Source organism: Magnolia sinica, chromosome 18 (assembly GCF_029962835.1).
Source record: "Magnolia sinica isolate HGM2019 chromosome 18, MsV1, whole genome shotgun sequence".
In the NCBI taxonomy this organism is placed as follows: domain Eukaryota; kingdom Viridiplantae; phylum Streptophyta; class Magnoliopsida; order Magnoliales; family Magnoliaceae; genus Magnolia; species Magnolia sinica.
The window spans coordinates 49149540-49163622 of NC_080590.1; positions in this window are offsets into that span (position 1 = coordinate 49149540).

Sequence of the window (14083 nt, forward strand, 5' to 3'; positions counted from 1 at the left end):
CTAGTTTTCGGTTTAGGTTTCTTTTTATCAAATGCTTTTTGAAAATCAACCCTCTTTTTACTTTTAAAAATTTTATAAAATCTCTTTGCCAAAAGAGTCATATTATCCTCAGAGTTTTCTAAATTAGAGTTTAAATCATTTTCATGAAAACCATTTTAAAAGTTTTTAAAGCAATAGATTTACCTTTTGGAGCTTTAAAGGTTAACTCATAAGTCTGTAATGAGCCAACTAATTCCTTGACCCTCATCTTGTCCGTATCATGAAGTTCCTGGATTGCGGTTATTTTAGAATTGAACCGTTCAGGAAGTGAGCGTAGTATTTTAGCACATATCTTGCTTTCAGGAATTTTATCGGCTAGACCCCACATAGAGTTTACAATGTCATTTAATCTGGTATAGAAGTCCATGAATATTTCATTTTCTTCCATACGCATTTCCTCAAATTTAGTTGTGAGGATTTGTATCTTAGATTTCTTGACAATTGAAGTACCCTCGTGTGTCATTTCCAATATATCCCAAGCATGTTTTGCAGAATCACAGGATATAATTCTTTTTAATTCATCCGGTGATAGTGCACAAGTAATTGCATTTAGTGCTTTAGCATTTGCACTACTCTCAGTTTTCTGAAGTGTGGTCCAAGAGAAATACAGTGTAATTTTCATAGATTTTGAACCATTAATCCCGGTTACTTCAGTGTTAGGAGGGGTCCATTCATTCACTATGGATAGTCACACACTTTCATCCATGGATTTGAGGAAGATCCTCATCCTGGCTTTCCAATAAGTATAGTTGGAGCCATCAAAGGGTGGAGGCCTAGTGACTGATAAGCTATCAAAATTTGACATCTTTTATATAGCTGAGATCGTTAGCTCAGGAATTAAATCCAAATAAAAAGCAATAAGAGCGAGCTATTAGTCTCTGATACCACTTGAAATGGCCAAGCTATATGTCCTGGGGGAATAGGACTATGCCAAATTTTAAGATAAATACAGCGGAAATATAGAAAGATATAACTAAATAAATAAATCAATTCACACTGCTGAATGCTAGCTCAAAATATTGATAGTTCTAAGGACAACCATGCACCATAAAAATGGCAAGGCAACCTTATTAGAACAAATAGAGAAACTGAAGCTCAAAGTAATAAAGAGATAGCAAAAATATAATGCTAAAATGTAAATCTAAATTATTACAACATTCCCCACTGTGCTTGAAATGTAAAATTTACAACATTCACATCCACACATACATTCCATAATTCTGAATGATAAAAGATAGGAAATATAAATCACACATCCACAACACAAAGAATTATAGTGGTTCGCCTGTGTGCTCACCAACTATTAAACAACAGCCACACAGAATGCTATTCCACTCCTAATATCCTCACACAGGGGATATTAGCGTTCACTATCAAATAGGTTTTCACAGGTTCACCCAAAACTTTCACAATTGTGTCTTTTTCAAAGGGCTCACACAATTCAAAAACCTTCACTTCTAAGTTTTTTGGCTCTCCTCAGATAACCAACAACTTTGAGATTTTTCTGGCTTAACCTCAAATAAAACCAAACAATGTAAATTATACAAATTGTAAAATACCTGATTTTCTCCTTTGTTGTAGCAGCCCAGAAGAACCAAGTCGGAGTAGAGATTTGAATGTCAAAGTTCAATGTCCAATACTCACTTTATAATGGTTCTAGGTTCTAATAGATTTTAAATTAAACCAAAAGGGCTAGCTCTAATTGATTTTGATTCCAGAAAAAGGAAAACAACAATTCCTCTTTTCAGATTAGATTGGAATGCAAGAAACAAAATCAATTAACAAAGCTAAAGAAAGAGAATATTAAATATGCACACTTAGCTTAAATGGAGCACCGACTTATCTCTCAGAAGACCGAATTAAATTAACTTGAATTACTTTTAATTTCCATATATAATTCTGAGATTCGTGATTTATTTATAGGTGAGCAAATCATGCCTTCGACTGGTCTAAGGACCTCTACGACTTGTCGTAGAACTAACAGATATTTGAAAATTTGGGCGCGATAAGAATTGACAGTTTCACGACTGGTCATAGGTTTCCTTCGACTGGTCGTAGGTCTCCTTCGACTGGTTGTAGGTAGCCGAATTTCAACAATATTCTTTGAGTCATAGGTCTACGACTGGTTGAAGATGCAGTCGACACTGTTCCTACGACTGGTTGAAGATGCAGTCGACACTGTTCCTACGACTGGTCGAACAGTCCCCAGACTAGTCGAAGCCTAACAGAAAATTTTCAATTTTTGTAACAAACTTACGACTAATCCAGGAAAGTTTTAGACATGTCGAAGCAGTGCTTGGACTAGTCGAACAAAGTCCAGGACTAGTCTTAGAATAGACCAAACTCACTTATATAAAACATATGAATTATGTATCCAAAATGGCCTACTCTAAAGATCAACCTAAGGTTAGTCATACCTCAATAGTGAAGTAAGGACATTAAAACTTTAGAGACGAGTGACCTTTGAAAGTAATGGAGCTTGAAGTCTTGATGTCGTCTAAACTTGAGAGCTTTTTGAGATCTTGAGATTGAACTTGAAAGCTTCTTGAGATCTTGAGGTTAAACTTGAAAGCTTCTTGAATTCTTGACTTGTGAACAGTGCTTGTCAACTTAAGTTGATCTTGAGTAGAGCATTGTTCTTCATAGATGTAAGCTTTATAACAGTGTCTTTGGCACCACAAATTTGACAACACAAAGGGCTATAAACTATGGCACTTACAACTTGCACGCATCTATCGTGCATAAGCTTATAAAAAGCTTAGAGGGTGGTGAAAGTGTGTGCACAAGTGCCAAGTATACCATAAAGCCCATAAATCATACATCATCGGAATAAGCAAAAATACTGACAAGATCATGAATCATACAATATCAGAGTAATCAGAGTAAGCGAAAATATACAGGTAAGTCCATGAGCCAAATAATATCAGAATACGCAATACAGATCAACAATGCAAATGAGGAGTCATAGAGAGCCAAATATCATATGTAGAGGGTACAATGCAATATGTAAATCCTGCTAAGTTCGTCTAGGCCATATAAGTATAAAAAATATAACGACCCAAAATGGCATATGAATGCGGATGTAATATGTGACGCGAATGAAATGACTAAGCTGGAGTGTGAGGTCGGGATGATAGTACATAGTATCGCAGGCTTTGGGGTCCATCATAAGGGACTTCTATCCAAACCAGTCCCATACCTAAATTTGGATAGTTAGACTCAATGTGGTAAACTCCTGGTCTTAGGTTAGTCGCTCCCCTAACTGAAATCCTGGCCATGCGAAGGTACATATAACAAATAGTTGCGCACTACCAGCCCAAGTGCATCGTGAATGAATGAATGAATGAATATGCAATTCCTACTCAATAAATCCACATATCAGTACGGTTCCTCTTTAGGATCATCACCGGGGTCTAGTACACTCCACACCACCTGCCGCCCCATCAAGCACACAACTGGGTAAGTGGAAGAGACCTCACTATCCGCCTGGCCAGTAGTTTACCAATACTTACCCGAATTTTCGATAGCGGACCCATTACTCAAGCTGGTCAAACTCAGCCTAGCTATGCCTACTCCCTCGGGTAGGTAAGGCCATACCCCCTCCCAACCGACCACGGCACAGTGGGAGACGCGGCCTCCTGGTATTCGGTACTCGGGCGCTCATGTATATCCACTCGGTCTCGAAGTTGGGGCGTCCTCTGGTATCAAGACGGTTTTAGGGATTTTCACCCAGGGCCATCTATGGCAGCCCGATGCTCAAACAGATTTCTGGTGTCCCATCTGGCCATCCATGATATGCCTGTGGAGGCTACGGCCCTGATGTCGCTTGGGCGTATAGTAATCATAAGTCACAATGCAAGATGTATGAGTCATACAATCTAGTCACGCATCAGTCCTGTGCATACCGTGTGCTCATGTGAGATAACCTCCGCCTATCAGGGAGTCTCATAATAATCTGCCCAATGACATATTCGATGGTCAACCACACATCATAACAAACATGCAGATGATGCGTATGGGCATGTATCATGATGCTATGCTGTCACATACTTATAATCGGTATCAATAATCGGTATTGATAACCAGCACTGATAATCGGCCTCGACAAGTAGAATCGGTAATCAGCCTAACAAAGGGCCGAAGGGAAGGTCATGATGAGGACATTTAACCATCATTGCCCATTTATGTGGACATTCAACCAACATTGCTCCCAAGGAGTGGCCCTCGTGGGGCCAAACTTATAGTGGGCCTAATCACATGGGCCTTATATATACATCGAATATGCCGCACCAATTGCGCTTTACATACATTGCATTGGGCCATAACCCATGGGCCTCGCATACCTCATAATGGGCTTCATATATATATATATATTAAGGTGGGCCTCAACAACGGGCCTCATACACATTAAGGTGGGCCTCAACAACGGGACTCATACACCTCAAGGTGGGCCTCAACAATGGGCATCATACACATCAAGGTGGGCCTCAACAACGGGCCTCATACACATCAAGGTGGGCCTTAACAATGGGCCTCATACACATCAAGGTGGGCCTTAACAATGGGCCTCATACACATCAAGGTGGGCCTCAACAATGGGCCTCACACACATCATGGTGGGCCTCATCAACGGGTCTCATACACATCAAGGTGGGCCTCAACAATGGGCCTTATACACATCAAGGTGGGCTTAACAATGGGCCTCATACACATCAAGGTGGGCCTCAACAATGGGCCTTACACACATCAAGGTGGGCCTCAACAATGGGCCTCACACACATCAAGGTGGGCCTCAACAATGGGCCATAAACATATCAAAGGTGGGCCTCACAGATGGGCCATAAACATATTAAAGGTGGGCCTCACAGATGGGCCATAAACATATCAAAGGTGGGGTCCACGTTCCCTTATTGGACCGATAGAGTGGATTACAGTTACATCATAGTGTGCTGCACCCACCACTATCCAAATACAGATAGTGTGGGTATAAGATACTTGCATCAAGGTGGGTCCCACGTGGGGCCCACCAGATATAATATATATATCAATGTGAACCCACCACGTATATAATGTAATATTATATACAATATATTATATAAATACATCAACGTGGGTCCCATATGGGGGCCACCACGTTCATATATATATAAAATACATATATATAATATAATAAGATATAATTATTATATAAATAGAGTCCAGCGTCCTTACCTGGACGCTGGACAGATGGTTGGATTAGAGTACATCCGTCAAGTTGGAACCCACATCTAAGGATGGACAATGTGGATATAATAAATACCTTAAGGTGTGGCCCACCATCCAGATTTGCTAGCTGGTGCAAATACACCACGTACATCAAGGTGCGGTCCACTAGAACTTGCTGACGTCAATCACACCAACCGCCTGCTCGTGTGTGGTATGCCAACCAATCCACTTCCAAATAACAAGTGGGTCCCACGTGGGGCCCACCATAACGTTGATTTTCCATCCAATCTGTTGATAAGGTAACACAGACCTGTATGAAGAGGAAAAATAAATTTCATAATGATACAAAACTTCTAGACCTAGAAAAGGGTTTCAATGGTAGACATTCAACACCACTGTTTCCTGCCGTGTGGGCCACCCCAAGTGATAATCTAATTCGTTCACCATCTTGGCCACCTCGAATGAGGTCAAATAGACTCTAACTAGGACTGGTTTGGATGACAAGGGACTCCAAAGAGGGCCCTAGAGTGTTTCAACAGATGGGCATCAATACCCTTAGTACGGCCCACTCGAGACTCATATTTGCCTCAAAATTTGGCACATGGCCTAAAATTATAAAGAGGAGATGGTGGACGGTGTGGATTAAACAAATTCATCATGGTAGGTCCACGTGTGGTAGCAACCCAGTAAGGTTTCCACCCTCACAGTCACTGGACAATAGAGTCCAAGGACTTAACTTTTTTCTTCTTCTTCTCTTTCTTCCTTCATTTTTATTTTTATTATACTATGTGGGGCCCACTAGTGGATAATCCATTCCGTCTATTATATCGACCAGCTCTTTATGTACCAAAGGAGTGTAATAATGGATAGGTCTACCACTTATACACACAACAGTAGGTATTAGAAAATTCCAACAGTGGGACTTTGTTTCCCTCGGTGTGGCCCACTAAGAACTAAGATTTGTCTCATTTTTCGACTCATAGCCTAAAACTACATGGGGAAGGTGGTGGACGTCATGGATTAAACAAATACATCAAGGTGGGGTCCATGGTTGGGACGCCCTCTCCCCACATCCGCATGGTTGACGTGAGGGGAGCTCCCACCACCACCATCGGTTGTGGTGTAGTCCACCTTATGGTTGGATCGAGTAGATTTTTGGGCTTTATGGCTAAAATGTGCCAGAAAATGGACGTATGGTGTGGATCTAAGAAATACATCAATATAGGTCCCATGAGTGAAAACTCACTCCAAACCCCACATGCAAAAAGTAGGAAATGACGTGGGTAACCCAGCCCCTTAACATTTGTGGTATGGCCCACCTGGGATTCAGATTAGTTTCATTTTTCGGCTCAATGCCTAAAATGATCAGGGAAATTAGATGAACGACATGGATTTAATTTATACATCAAGGTGGGGCCTACATGAGCAGCCCACCCCAAGTTTGGAATCAAGTTGATATCTGTTTTTGGTTGCCAAATGGTACACCTCACCATTAGTTCATACTTCACTATCTAGCCACGTCCAGTGTCCCTGGACGCTGGACGGTTTGGGTAACACATATATATAAGGTGGAACCCACCTACAGACGTGCTACAGGTGGGCTACCAAATGGCTGGATGGTGTAGATAAGACACATTAAGGTGGGGTCCATCCGAGTGGGCCACATGGCCACATCATCACACCAAAGATATGAAAGAGAGAGAGAGTGAGAAAGATCGAGTGATGGAGGGACCTCGGCACTATGGGCCCTCCCTTCCATACATCAAAACATATATCAAGTGGGTCCCATTTCATGTGGGCCCACCGATCAAAATCAACGGTGGAGATCCTTTCTCCACCAAAATGCAAGGTCTAGATGACCCTATTCATATGAGGAAAATAAACATCATGATGGGGTCCATGGAAAATGGCCCCGTCATGGAATGATCATGAGGATCAAGGTAGGCCATCGGCCACACCTAAGGTCCAAAGTGAGATCCATACCATCAATCGGTAGGCCTTACTTGGTCCATCATCAAAACATTAAATCTAGGTATATGAAGCACCCACTGTTTGATCTTCTTGGTCTGATGGAACGCCGATCTCCTTGTGTCCCTCTTTGATGGAAGATGATGAGAGATGAAGGGTTAGGATGAAGGATTTTGGGAGAGGAGGTGGGCCACACACAACTCACTTTTCTCACTTGGGAGAGCTTGGACGTGCACCTCTCTTACTTGGGAGAATGGGAGAGAGAGGTGAGAGAGAGAGGTTATAAGAGAGAGGGATGGGTGTGATGGGTGAAAAGGTGAGTGATGGGTGATGTGTACTTTGACATGTGAGGGATGGGTTGCTTTAACTTTGGGGTTGCTTGGGGATGGGGTTTGTACTTGACATGAGAGGTGATTGATGGGAGTGATTGATGGGATTGATTTGACATGTTATGGAGATGATCTTGGGATTGCAAATGCGCGGCGTTTCTTGAACTAATCGCAGGCCCACATCTCTTGGCCTGGGTATCGCCTCGGCGCGTAATACATGGTGTCAAAATTGTGACGATGATACGATCGCAATGGTACAAGTTTCGGATTGAGTTAGCTCATATCTATGGGATACGACTTAGGGTCGCGCGCAAACGTCAATCATAGGTCACGGGTTGCCGAAATTCGTCAGGATCACGAGAGTTGACGGAATAGTACGGACTAGGATACGAGCCTTACAATTTCAACTTGATCTGTAACTCAGAAGATGTACCAATACATGGCGACAGGTTGGGTCAAGGCTATGATGTAATAGTACTCTTCTAAATGTTTTCCTATAAGGAAGATAGAGTGATTCCAATCATCTATGCATTCAAGGTATTCCAGCTCAATGATTTGCCATTAAGATGGTAGTTTATTCCCCAATCTACTCTATTGAATGTCAATGATGAGGGTGGATTGGAGGATGAACTTCCATGAGAGAAATGACTTTGGGTATATGATCTAAGGTTAAACACACAAAAACACTCTCTTCTTTCTCTACCGGCAATAATAGACAAGTCCTCTTTATATAGGCAAAAGGTTCTAATGGATATAAAATGGTCACATTTATGATAGAGTTTGATATCATCGAGCGGGTTTGATATCATTAAGCGTATACTCTCGATTGTATCGATGGGCCGCTCAATGACACAAACTCAAATGTCATACACTTTTGAAACCTTTTGCCAGCTGGTCGATGGAATCGAAACATGTGTCGATGTCATCGGATTTCAAACTTTGATTTCATTGAGACGAGGATCGATTCCTTGATGTTTGAAAATGAGAGAGACTAGCCTTGAAATATTTTAGGTTCAAAGGAATGATCGAGGGACCTTTGATATCATCGGAATTTGAATGTCGATGATATCGATTGCCGTGTCGATGCATCGATAAATCCAACAGATTTTCTATTAAGCTTGCTAAACAGTTTATGTCCATTGTTCGATGCAATCGATACAGTATCGATATCATTGATATTTAAATATCGATTCTATCGAGTGACCCTCGATCAAAGATAAATTATGCTGAAATATTTGCTGGATATTTGTGAGTCCAAGACCGATATCATCGAAGGCCTTTCGATATCTTCGAGATTTGAATTCTGATGATATCGAGGAGGACCTCGATATATTGACGATCTTATGATTTTTCTTAGTAAAAACAGGGACTCATTTTCTCTGCTATCGATTTTATCTAGTCAACTTCAATAGACTCGAGATTTGAATATCGATGATATTGATAGGTATATCGATACATCGATAATTTCGTCCAGATGAGTATGTGGTTGCTGGACATATTTTATCCTCATTTCGATGATATCATTTAGTCATCAAGGACATCGATAGCACATGTCGATAATATCGATCATTATATCGATAAAATCAACAGAGCTAGAAAACTTTGAAATTTTTTAAATTTTGAAAAAGTTTTCTAACTCAAAACCCTATGATGTTCTAATTTGTTTTAAGGGTTTTAATTACCTGGTGTTTAAGGACATGAGATGTGAGGCTTAGATTTACCTGTGATGAGTTCGGGCACACATCCGATTGGGGCAGACGTTTTGACGATCTTCCTATGAGGCTTTCCAGTCTAACTGACTCAACACTCACGCTAATTGACAAACCAGGGCACTTTCAATCTCCCCCTTTGTCAATTACCTGACAAAATACCAAAACACCCTAGAACAACTTATATACTAACATCCTAAATAGTGTGCACATATACTTTACACAATTTTACAATTTAATCTAGTGGGCACACACATAATCATTTAGAAGGATTCAGAAGATGCTTCCCCTATCTGCCAACTCCCCCTATCTTGGTGCAACTGCTCACCCTAACACCTGCAACACCATACACAAACAAGGACACATTTCTTGTCGGGGTGTTTGAATCGTTCTCCCCCTTTTTGTCATTCATTTGATAAAGGATAGCATAAGAGTAGATATTGACTGAAGTTTGAAGCTTTAGGGAGAACCACCATTTAGAAAGCATACATATAGAAAAGATAGATGCATAATGATTAAAACGGTCAATTTAGACATCTCATATTTGGATCCAATGTATGCAGAGCAGACCAAGTAAGGTAGTGAGATAAACACAACATCAAATGCATCACATACCATTTGCAAAGATCATGAGATAAAACAGGGCAATCAAGATGTGAGAATTATAATTAGCCATTGCCCACAATATCCAAAAATAACATATACTGCCCAAGGTTGACAGTAGTATAATGTTAAAATCAAAAGAGAACAAGTCCCCATCATGGGCAACAACACAAAAAAAACTGTCAGATTTGTTAGTTGAATAGCTATCTCATACACACGTAAAAACACAGGGCAATCAAAAAGATATTCATGCCCAACGTTGCGCTAAGAATCAGAGTGTTGAGATGGCATGAAGAATATGGATACTACGGGGCTGATGATGATGGTGCTGTATCATATCTACGACAGGTAAACAAGTCAATCAATTACTGGACTGACTATTGGACGCTAGACATCATCTTTTCAAGTGCGGAAAATCTCGCATCATGTCCCCCTAACTTGTCTTCTATCCGAGCTAAACCATGCTGCATCGCACTAACTTTGTCTTGGTGGAACTTGACATGCTGAGTTGGAACCGAACCACTTGGTTTAGGAGCATACTATGGCTTTACCGGATCTACACCAGTTGGAGTAGTGCCTTCCCCCATTTCTTCATCTTCATGAATAGCCTCCTTAGAATCCTCATCCTTATACTCATGAAACTTAAGGAGAAAATTTCATAGATGATGTGAGGAAAGGGTAAGTATGCTGCTCTGGACTGATGGATGACGCTGGCTATTTGGTGGAGTATCAAGGTAGGCAGACAAAGTTTGACTCCAGTGGCGACACAGTATATGATCATGGTCATGAATCTGGTAAGATCAGAGCAATTTGGTCCACGAGGATAAGCATTTGAACAAAATATCTTATGCAAGACGCGGTATCGAGGGTGCAAATATTTTACTTTTAGGGCATTTCCCTGATACCATAGGATATCTTGACCTTGACACAGGAATTTAGTAATTGAAGACCGAGTGATAGGATTTTTGAGATCAAGGTCAGACAATCCAACAGGGGACAAGGTTAAGTCGAGAATACAAGCAATGGATTCTACAGTAATCTCAACACTATCATCTCCAATTGTGATAGTAAACGATGGTGGTTCTAGTGTTGGAGAGTGACAATATGCAAAGAGCCAATAAGTCAGCTCATTGTGGCATGCTCCCCCAAAATCAAGAAGGGGAAGCTAGTCGATTACCTCTAATAGAGCTTTTATATTGTAGGTTTTTATACAGTTCTTGTCAACCCTACGCTCACACACCAGACGCCTCCTAGAATATTTTTCAAGAATGTGTGGAGGAGGATTTACAACAGTATCTGGCGATGCTGGCGCTGTAGCCGGAGTTTCTCCATGTGACGACTGTGTCCTGTCCTTTCCTCTTAAAGCCACAATTTTCTTTGTACTAGGCCAAGATGATTCACTGATGATTGGGGCCTTTCCTTTTCCATACTCATTAGGACAGCTCGGAAGAAGGCGTTGAGGGAGAGAGGTTTCTGAGAATCTTGTCAACCGACCAAAAAATTTCCTTAAAAGGGAGGATCTCAACACAACAAGGTATACTTTGAGGAATCAAGAATATGTGTTAGAGATTTCCTAAGTTTGAACACTTTAGATAGCATGTGGTTGACATACGATGAGAGCTATGGAAGAGAACCCCAGAGAAAATCGAGCTGGAAGGCCAAGAAATGATTTTTCCTGCTCGTTGGCCTTTTATCGAGTGGTGAGGTTCAATATCATCGATCATTATTTCGATGACATCGATATGCCTATTCAATTTTATCGAAGATGTCTTTGATAACATTTTTGATTACGTGACTTTTCAAATTCTGAAGAGATGTCAATGATATCGTACATGATCAATTTAATCGTGACCTATCGGCGAACATATCGAAGGTATATATTTTTCAATTTTTAAGCATTTTGACAAACTTTCCTGTATAATGAAATATATCTTCGAATCAATCAGTCTACATAGCAAAATTTTGTACTAGTTTTTTATCACCCAAAATTATAAACATCACAATGTTTATGTACAAAAGGATTGAGGTGAGGACCTCAGATATAACATTTTGGAGCTCAACAAAATTGCATCATTACAGTGAATATCTAGATCTTAATGCATGATCTAGACTAGTTCTTCCCTTTTACTACCCATTTCATGGCAGAGTTTTTAACTGTGATGGATTTAGTTTTCTTGTTTAATTTTTCCATTTGATTAAATAACTCCTTCATTCTATTAGTCATTTTGGCTGGTGATGAATGTGCATTACAACTATCCATATTCCTAGGTGGACTCCTGACATTCTGCATTTGTCTGGTTGGTTTGAAATTACCAATATGATTCTGACCAGAGGTATGTTGAGTCCTCCTAGGTGTCATGCATTCGAACTTGTAATGACCAGAGTCACCTCACAAATGACACACTGGAGTAGTTCTTGTGTTACTTCCCGAAGCAGTAGATTTTTCAATTATTGGTGCTGCATTTCCAGATTTTGATTTAAATTTATCATATCATAAGCCGCTCTTATCTTTTCCAGGTCTTCCCATACCTAAAAGTTTTTCTAGCTTTTCACCACTCTAGGAAAACTTATAGTTTAGCTTAGCGATTTTTCCGGATTCCTCTAAATCAAAAAGGAGTGTACGATATTCATTTTGAAGGAGCATATTCTTGTCTTTTAATAGTTCAACCTGTTTGTTTAACTTTACAGATTCAGTTTTAAGGAAGGTATTAATTCCTTCTAATCTATCATTATCTGAATGATATTACCGCTGATCATTTACTAATTGTTATTGATTTCCAATGTTTTATCTAAATCTTTCTGCAGCAAATTACTTTTGTTCTTCGTTACTCCAAGTCTTTTAAGGATATTTATGCTAGGAATGTAGAGTTGATTATAGGCATCTTGTAGTTTGTTATATTCTTCTTCTTTTTCCTTTTTAGTTTCCTCATTCTCTGATAGAAATGATTTAGTGACTTGGTGTTCTTTCTCATTCTCAGTTTCACTGGGAATGATTGGAGAAGTGGAGACCATAAGGATTTTCAAAGATTTTTTATTTCCATTGCTCTCTGAGTCGCTAGATTCTGAGTTTGACTCTTCTGTATCATCCCATGTGGCAGCCATTGCCTTACGCTTTGTTTTTTTTGTTTGGGCATTCAGTAGACAGGTGTCCAAACCTCTGACAGGCATAACACCATGGTTCTTTGGTCTTTTTATCAAATTTACTTACAAAAATTCTGTTGTCCATCTTTCTTCCTTTAAATGGACGGCTACGATTTTTCTGAAAGAACTTTTTGAGTCTTTGTGCTAGCAATGCCACTTCCTCATCTTCATCTTCTCTTTCACTTTCAATGTCCTTGTTAGTTGTTTTCTTTGAAGTTTTGAGGACAATATTTTTAGATTTTTGGGTTTGTTTGAAGTGTAGTTCAAATGTTTGTAGGGAACCTACAAGTTCTTCTACTTTCATTTCATCTATGTTTTTACATTCTTCAATGGTTGTTATTTTAGGGTTGTACCGTTCCGGTAATGATCTTAAAAATTTCCTACAGTTTTTTGGTACCAGAACTTTCTCTCCTTATCCACCCATGGAGTTGCAAATGATATTCAACTTTGTGAAAAACTCCATAAAGGTCTCATGCTCTTCCATTCTGAGACTTTCAAACTGCGATGTTAGGAGTTGCAGTTTGGATCTCTTTACAGTGCTTGTTCCTTCATTGGTTATTTCCAATAAATCCCATGTTTCTTTGCATGTCCCACACATATTGATTTGATTGAAAATATCTTGGGACACAGCACAGTAGATAACATTCATAGCTTTAGCTGTCCATTTTTCTTTGGATTTTGGTTTGGAGATGTTGTGCCATTTTCAAGTACTATCTGTTCAAGTGGTGGCATATATCCTCTTTCAACTATGTCCCAAACATCATGATCTAAAGATATCAGAAAGTAGTGCATTTTAGACTTCCAGTATGCATAATTTGATCCATCAAATACTGGTGGTGAAGAGACCGATGAGCCCTCTCCTTTGGCCATACTTCCAACTTCAGTCAAGATCACTCTCAAGGCGGTGAAGCCCTTTAAGAGAGACTCGCTCTGATACCAATTGAAATTGTGGTAATGACCGCTTTAGTTGAAGTAGGAATATGCCAATATGTCCTAGAGGGGGGTGAATAGGACTTTTTAAAATTTTATACTTATTAAAATCCGATTAGTCTGATCCTAAGTAAATAGACATGCATTGCATCAGGATAT